Raw genomic sequence first — 9,295 nt, forward strand, 5'->3', positions numbered from 1 at the left:
TGGAAGAGGAGGTGTATCCTGACAAGTGCTGTGATTAACCTTTATCATGGGCGTTGCAGATGTCTGCTTGTCAGTCTTGTCACTGTATTACTGAAAAAATTCAGTGATAGCCTTGGCTTTTAGCAAGAGGTTGGCACAGCGTTAACCATGTTGAAAGGGAGTTTGTAACCTCCATCTTGATCGGCTGCTATGAGGAGATGTAGCTCGACAGCATGCGAGTCGTAGAACAGTACTGTTCCAGAACCCTCGTGCTTTGTTAATAGCACTCTAATAGAAGGTGTAATTGGAAGTTGATCTGATAGCTGCACTTTAATTTTTACCCTATTAGTATCGAGGTGCCATATTTCACATGGGGGAAGAAAAGACTTCAGGGGATTTCCAGCTGTGTGAGAGCAGATGGCCATGAACAAAAGGCTCATGAGCAAATATTTGTGTTTCCAAACCCTTTGTTTTGTTCAGGTTGCAGCTCGGCTGGTTTGGCTGGGAAGGGAAGGGAAGGCAGCGAGGGAGATGGCAAAGCACATGGCTCATTCTCAGTCAGTGCTTGTGTTCTTGGAGATGAGGAGGAAGAATTCCTTTTTCCTGGGGTTTGGCAAGGCACTGTTCAGTGGCTCTGTCGCTGCTGCGGCTCCAATTGCTCTGTGTAGTCATTGCAGCAGCGATGGGGGAGTGGGGAGCAGAGTTGTGATGCTAGTCCTCACCAGGCAGGAAAAAGCAAGTTATTGCACAATTGAGGGAGGGGTGGTTTAAGCCAGTTCTTGTTGCTTATGGGTTTTTTTCCACAATGGCAGATTTGTAAGGACAAGATGAATTTCTGATCCACTCCAATGACTATTCTACTTGTCTTTCAATGCCAGGAAACCAAATTACCTGTGGCTGGAAATTATTATCTGTGAGGAGCACAAGAGTGCCCCGCTGTGGGCGCCGCTTGTGTTGCGCTGTGGTGGTGTAAAGTAATTTTATATCTCACGGTTTTAAATCGGTAAGATGGAAACAGCACATTTAAAGCCAGTGATGCTGCAGGGTACGTGTCATCATTTACCTTAAACCCTGGCTCTTAAAGAACATCTTCAGTTCTAGTCTGAAACGAAACAACACAGATTTTATTTCAAAAGCTGCTGTTAGGAAGTACAGAGCTATAAAATGCTGAGGGGTGAGGACTGTGTGTTACGCTCCTACACAGACCTGTGCAACGGTGCTCTGCCATCAGGATGAGGGATATGAGACTGCCTTGTGAGGAGCAAAGCCGGGACGGAGATGTCTGGGAGTTGCTGGGAGATGTGAGGTCTGCCTAGCACTAGCGTGGGTAATAGCTGGGAAAGGACGTAGCACGGAGGGGACTGTTGAGGGGAAAGCCTGGCTCCTCTAGTGTCTATTGATCAATGGTTTTTAATGAGACAGACTCATCTGTTGTTGGCATTTCCAAAATACCCTGTCTTGTAGGAAGACGGGAGAAGCTGCGGCACCAAGAATATTAAACACCCCTCCCAGGGGAAAGGAGAGGAGTCTTTGGCATCTTCACTATAACCGAAACATGGAGGGAGGAAGATACTGGCTCTTGCACAGCGCGGTGTTTTCCGATGTGAGTAGCCCCTCTGCAAAAGGCTGAAGTGGGTCCCCTGCGGGAATGTGGCCCACAGTCCCACGAGCTCGCCCACGTTGACAGCAGGGGGAATACTGCACTCCTCTCGCCTGGGATGTGGGTATGTTTGCATCCAGGTCTGTGTTTTGCAGTGGCCAAAGGAGCGTGGACCAAACATCCATCGGGAGAACGGTGAATGCAGACCCCAGCCCCAGCCTCCGCTTCCTCCAGCCCTACAGCCCCTTCAGCAGATGGAGTCTGCAAGCGACGGCGGGCACAGCTGGCTGCTGAACCAAACCTCCCTGCAGAGACAATAGCCCGTGCAACGGCAACAGCCCTTCGGTGGGCACTGGCAACTGTTTCTCCTTAAGAGATTTATCTCCTCTGTCAAGCCCTTCTTAAGAAGAGCTTTGCTATAAATACCAAATTTACCAGCCCGGGCTCAGCACACAGTAAATGCCTCCTCTCACGCACATTTGTCCTTTCATAAGGCATTGGTCTAAACTGGTTGCACTCCATACAGATTTGAAACCTGGTGCACTTTTCACACATAGCTGATCTCTGAATTGGACCTGTTAAATGAATAAACCAGCTAATTACACATAAATCCTATCAAGGGATTTTTCTTCTTCTGTCAGAGGCAAGCTTGTAATACATGCAAAAGGGTTTAGGAAGCTTTTTAGCAGAACCATGTTGGGAAGCAATAGCGTGGCTGTTTCTCACCCGGCACTTCAGGAAGTGAAGTCCAAATTCTCAACCCACCTTCCCTGGGCCTCTGTATTTCCACCTGATGATTTTATTTTAATAAGCCTCAGAAAGCAAAAAGAGCTGGGGAATCAGGTCAGCGGTTGCCATAAATGGACAAAACCCTAAACGGCAGTAGTACAGCTGTGAGGAAACGACTGGCACGAGTCGGGGCTGTTGTACATCTGCGCAGCTACATAAACCTGGGGGGGAAAAGTAAGCTAGTGCCCTGAGCCCGAATCCTCCTCTTTCAGGGGAATAGTTTGGTCCCAGCTCTGACAAAAGAGCCTTCTACTTCTGCTGATTAATGCCACTGCAACTGAAGCCCAGGTATTAATTCATTATTGTTCCCACCTTGTTGTCAGTGCAAGGTGGAGAGCTGTTACAGGTACAATTACCAGATGTGTCGTGTCTTAAAATAATCAGGAAATTGCATGCAAAATGGCAGGGTTAGAAGAACATTGCTTGGGCTGTAAAGTCAAAAGCTAAAGTCAGATGCTGCTGAACTGTATGCTTCCTACAGCAGGAAATCAATCCCACAATGTCAGATGCTGTGCTCACCTGTCCCATCAAACCAGAGCTACATAAAGCTTTCAAGTTTAATCTCAGAGAGTATTTGGGCCAGATCAGCAAGGTGCTTCCAGCTGCAGAGGATTCAGGCTCTACCTAATGAGGCTAGAGCATTGAAAGGAGTTACTTGCAAAGGAAGAAAAGAGACCAGAATGGGTAAGTGCTGAAATGCGGGACTGTGGTTTGTAGATAAGAATTTAAAGTGTGTTAGAGAAAAGTGAATGATTGGTAACTCTGTGTGTGGGTGTGTGTTTGGAGTGAGGGGAATAAGTGAACAGGGAAGGGAACAAGATTTGATTGCTGAAAATCAAGACCTAAACCTGCAGTGCTGGAGAGGGGGAGAGATGTGTCTGCTCCTTAATCAGGGCTTGAATCCCGCTGCACAGCTCCTCACCTTTCTGTACTGTCCCCATGGAGCTCCTACTCGAAAGGCTGTGCTTTATAACAGAGTGCAAATGTAGCACAGCCAGTGTCTTTATTACCGTAATAATTTGCAGGGATGGCACTCTTTGGAACAGAAGGAGGCATCAGCTTAGCAAACACGAACTGGGAGGCTATTCTGAGAATAGCAGGCAGCCTTAAAAGCAGATCTGAAGTAAGAAGCAGGCAGAAGAGATGACTGATGAGCGGAGAGGAGAGGCAGGTGGCACTTTCGGGAGCTATTCAGGTAACAGGATATATAATGGAGTGATGCAAAGGACTGGAGTGGGAAAGATCTCCCATTACCCACTGGCTCTATTTCTAGGTTTGTAGAGGTAGCTCTTCCGCTTTGTAGCCCAGCCGGCTCTTAGTATTAATTTCCTAATATCTTGGCTTCTAGGTCTTGTACAGACCCTGTCTCAAAGAGTTTGTTCTGGACAGAAAGGAATTCTGTCCAGAATTCCTTTATAATCAATGAGAATCAATTCCATCCCTCTATAATCGATGAGCAACTGAATGATTCAACATTTGGCTTTCTCACAAGACATCAGCCCCTGGTAGGGAGTAAGCACATCACTCATAACCTTCACTCTCAAAAACTGAAGCTGGCAGTGCAAGGCATGTTTTCCAATCCTTTGGTTATTTTGAACCACCCATAGAGCCTGCTCACTCCTTTTCTAGTATCGTGGGCACCAAAACTGGACCCTACCTTCCAGCAGCAGCGACGGTGTCAAAAATGGCAGTACTGTAACCCTCCTAGTGCAGTTTGGCACTGTCGGAAGCTTGCTGTCACATCACCCACCTGGTGAGGACAGCTCTGTCCCTTGAGCGCAGAGACCTGACTTTCCATGCGTCCGTAACACGATGCTGGCTGGGGTGATGATCTGGACTGCTCAGTGTCCATGTTTCATCCTGTTCACCTTTCTTCCCTGATTTTTGTGTCATTCAAAAATGTTAGAAATGATATTTTTTTCTTAGATCATTGATTTTAAAAAGGAACAAAACCACAATTGAACAGTGGATTGACCCTCTTCCTTGCAGGAACTGCTCAGCTCAGTTAAATCTTGAGACTTGCCAGGCAGGAGATTTTACTGCCTCTAACATGGGTAAGAACAATTTTACACCCAATGCTTTTTTTCCCTCCTGCTTGCTTATCCCGGGCACAAAAACGTCACTGCCTCATTGTGTGCATCCAGTGGGATCATCCTGGGGGAGCCTGTGGCACGCACTACTCGCCCTGGGCTGCTGTGCCCTCTGACGTCCCCAGGAAGGGACCTCGCAAGCTGTGCCACATTTCCCTGTCTTCGGAGAGGCAGAAGCTGTGGGAGCGAGCCATCTTTCTTTGAAGGAAATTCATTGACTGCAGTGCTTCGTCAACACCCACTCGCTCATTCACAGACATAAAGACTTGGATAAACAGCCTCGCACGCTGCCGGGGGCTTGTCAGCCGGCGGCGGCGGGGAAAAGCCCCACAACGGCACAAAGGACCAGGAAGAGCAGACGAAGGGAGTGCAGCTGCTGGTTTTTCCCCACTGGAAGGAGAATATTTGGCTTTCCTGCTGCTGTGTAGACTGCAAGGAGACGCGAGGGTGGAGAGTGGATGCAGGGAGAGAGGATCTCTGCCGGGCAGCCAGCCAGCCCTGCCTGCCCTGCAGCAGCATCTCAGGCTACGGCCTCATGCTCCCTTTCACGGCAGGATTTAAAGAACTGTGCCAGGCACCAGCTTAGTCCCACCACTCCCTTGGAAAGCTTTTATTACTGTTCTCTTTGTATCGCTGGGTGAAATGATTTCCTTGTAGATATGAGCTGTGGGTGGGTGTGAGAATAAAATGCAAGAACCCTGCTCCTCTCTGAGCACATGGGAACATAGCCTCTCCCTGCACCTGACTGCTGGGGTCACCACGACGGTGCTCAAGCTGTCCCGGTTTGGTCATTTCTACAGAGGGGGAGAGACCCATTTGCCTTTCCCCCTCCGGTCGCCACGAGGGACTGAAGTGCTATCAGATCTGACGCATTCCACATGCACTTTGTGCTCCGTGGATAGGTACAGTCGCAGAGACTAGAAGAGCAGGGTGTGGAGGAGGGTAAGAAGAAGAAATCAAGCCATACCAGCTGCAGCACTCAATTCTGCTAAGAAAAGCTGAAGGTAAAAAAAAAAAAAAACAAAAAACAACCAAGGAAGAGAAGTGAAGCAGGGAGGAAGAAAAAGGGTTGAGTGAAGAACCCAGGTGACAAAAATGAGAGCTATGCACACAAAATAAACTATAAGGAAGAAAATAATCGCAAGGTCCAGATCACCTCCTTGTGCTGCGCTTGAAGTTTGCATGTGGTGGAGTTGTGTCTACAATACAATGCACAGGCTTAGCTCTGTCTGGAAACACACAGGTGTCATCATCCAGGTGGCAGTTACAGGCTTAAGTGACAGGAGAGAAAAGAAATACAAAGTAGTTCCGCAAAATAAAAAATTTGGACAAAGCCCAGGCAAAATGACACCTTGCTGACAATGGTGTCTGTCGCGGAGACACCCCGACCGGCACCGAGCATCCCCGGGCCGTCACCTCGTGCTGCTAATGGGGCTGAGCCTCCTTCTCCTTGGCTGTGCTTGCAGTTCAGCTCTGGTTCAGCATCTCCTCTCGCTGATGCTGGCTGTCAGCAATTTTACCAGGGTAACAAGGTGTATGAGGTTAACCCAGTCGTCCAAAGAGTAATTTGAGAATGAGGGAGTTGGGTGATGGGCAGGGGGTGTAGCGTTCCCTCTGAAAACCAGCTGGGAAAGCACCTGGACTGGCGCATTTCGAAAGCAGAATATGTGGTCTTTCTTGGTTTCTTTGCAAGGACCAGAAGTGTCCCAAGCAAGCATCGTCCTATGCTGTTCAGAAAGGGTTTTTCAGCAGCAGTGGCTCCTTCTCTGCCAGATGCTTCACTTCAGACAGATCGAACTCCTGCTAGCAGTGATGAATGGCAAAGATCCCTTCTGCCCACTGGGAACTGTTCACAAACTTGGCAAATTGATTTGAGCTCAAAATATTATTTGCATGATGGTGTGTTTTGTTTTAGCATTTTGAGAACAAAACGCTTTCACTAACATAGTTTGTTTTGAAGGGATGTTTCTTTTGAAAACTCCTTAAGAAAGCTTTTAAAACAAACTAACAAGGAAACCAAACACTTCCTGCCAGACAAAACATTTTCTTTGCTAATGTTCCACATTGCTGAGCGTCTCAGTTTCAGGGTGACCCAACACAATTTGTGTGTGGAGAGGGAAACAGACACTTTGATTTTTGTGTGCATTTAACTTGCAGCACATGAGCTGCCTGAACCCCTCACCCCACAAAACCCGCTTACTTTTATTGTTGAGTTGCTGTTTAATAGCAAGCGTTTTATGATGTGTTTTAATCTGAGAAGTCATCCAAACCCACCGGCTGACTCTTGCTTACAAAATGCTTGCAAACAGCGTCAGTCACGAAGGCACCGATGTCCTATAGCAGCTGCATTAGTCAAAGCAAAGGACACAGCTAGAACTTCATACATCAAGATGCCAATACGCCTCAGTTGGTTGCTGTGGGCTTGATCCATGTCTCATTTTAAGTGCTTGTTCTCGCTCCCTGAAATTTTGCAGAAGGGTCTTGAATAATATGTATTGCATTAAACAGGCATCCAGTGCTGAAAAATAAGAGGACTGATTTTGTTAATTCAACTACCTACCTATGCGGGGATTAAAAACCAAAACACAAGTTGAGATGCTTTTCGAAGTCCCAGCAGTGAAATCCCCGCAGCTGAGCACGGAGAGCAGAGATTCCCCGCTCAGCCCCTGCTACCAGGCGTGGGGCGGGGAAGGTGCGGGGTGAGGATGACCTTGGGAGAGGGCACGGGGAAAATGCCTCCACCGAGAGTTTTCAATCTGCTTCTGAAAGCTCTTCAGCAAAGTGTGTAGGACCTCGGCTCTGGTGGTTTACGATGACCTGACCCTCTGTTGCTCAGGGACAGGATGAATGTTCATTGCACTGACCCAGTAAATGTCAGACTGCTTCTGATCACAGATGTCCAGTATCAGCCCAGGTGATCAGTGTTCAGAGATTTCGAGGACAGAAAACACCACTACGACCTGACTGGATTAAATTGGTTTAACTTAACCACTGTCCCAAACAGAGACAACCCCCAAAAGCTATGCAAACACGTCGAATCTGAGGCTACTTTCTCCCCAGACACTGCTGATGCCAAGAAGGAAAGAGGGGTGGGATTTTGCAGGGGAGAACAGACATTTGTGCTGTCCTTTCGCTTCCTTCTCACTGTGACCAGAGCCCTCGTAGTTTTTCGGTGTCTGAAGTGTTGCCGTGTGGCTGTGCAGAACGGAGTCCTGCCTAGAAAATGCCCTGCTGACGGCCCAGCCTTGCCACTGCTCGCGAGGCACCAGCTGGTGGGTGAATATTCGTATAGGTTGGGCTTGGGGATTTTTGCATCAGAAGCCCAATGCCAATCATGTTCCACTTGCACTGCTGTGAGTACATGCCAAATCAAAAAGATGCTGAAAAAAGCAGTGTATGCTAAAGCTCCTAAGCCAGTACTTTGGAGGAGGGTAGGTGACAAATCCCTGAAAAAGACCTGCTTGCTAATCAGAGTGGAGCTGCAGGGCTTTTGTGAAGGCAGGTTCCAGGGTGTGCTCCTACCTCCACACTATTTTATTTTTTGATTTGTCTCCTCATTGAAGCAGGTCTGCAAACAAAAGCTGGGGAAGAAAAGCTCACAGGCTGCTGCCCTGCTCTTCCGTTGCAAAGCTGACTGATCCATTTTACTGCACTACTTTAAATAAGTCCTAACCTGTGGGTTTTATGCTCTGTAGTACTCAGGTTCTTCTCTCATCTCCTGCAATAAACAGTGATTGAAAGATGCATATCGTGGCTTCTATGTAGGCTAGGAAATCACTGACAGTGGGAATAGCTGAAATGAGAGCCTAAAAGTCCACTGTCCCATCAAAATCCGGAGAGCAGATGTTTCTAGGTATATACAGCCTGAACCTGTCTTCAGTCTCTAAACAGGAGAGGTATATGTCTTTAGGAAGGCAGATAGATTTCTCTATTACTTAGCAAAAGCTAGAATCCTCCCGCCCAGCTGTTCAGGACGAGGAGTGTTGAGAAGAGGCCTCGCCGGCGGAGAGAGTCCCCACGCCGGTGCCAGGAGGTTGTGAGCTCTCCTCAGCCCCGGACCTGTTCCGAGACCTCGGATGTGTTGTTCCATTTCTCTGTTGCCCACGTGTCTCCCCTGTCCCATGGGATGGATGACACTTTCCAGTAAGGTGGGGAGAATTCATCAGTCGATTTTGTACAGTGCTTTGAAGATAACAAGTGCTGAGGGGAAAAAAGAGATGGTGCTTGAAATGGAAATTTTCCCATTTCTGTCACTATATTTTTTCTCCTTTTAAAAAAGTACATTCAAATGTACCATCAAAGGTAGCAGTGTTGTAACACCAGGGAAAGAGCAGCTACAATGGGGAGGTGGGAGCCAGAAACCTCCTCCTGGAGGAGCAGATTTGCAGTGGGAAGGACGAAAATGCAAATCTGAAATCAATCCATCTCTCCCTCTCCCTTGAACGCTTTGGCCATTTATAACAGTTTAAAGTGAAGCCAGTCACTGAGGACAAGAAGAGAAGCTTGTAAATCCATTTACTACTTTCTGCACTAAAGGAGAAGCAGTGAATTCATAGTGGAAATGCAGTAAGTGCACAGATGAGGTGTTCCACATTAGCGGTAGAGGATGGCTCAAAAATATCAGAGCAAAGCTTTGAACAAGCAGAAAGCATGCAGGCCTTGGGAGCCAGATGTATCAACAGCTTTGTGGACTAATCTTCCCTCCACTGCCCTGGCTCTGAGTTTTCATCAAAGGCACAGAGGTGTCTACGCCACATCTCCTTTCAAGTCTCCCTTTGTTTGTGGTCCCGTTGTGCTGGCAGCACGAGCCTTAGCGTCGCTCCCCCTGCACCCTTCC

The sequence above is a fragment of the Mycteria americana genome, chromosome 18, assembly GCF_035582795.1.
Source record: "Mycteria americana isolate JAX WOST 10 ecotype Jacksonville Zoo and Gardens chromosome 18, USCA_MyAme_1.0, whole genome shotgun sequence".
Taxonomy (NCBI): Eukaryota; Metazoa; Chordata; class Aves; order Ciconiiformes; family Ciconiidae; genus Mycteria; species Mycteria americana.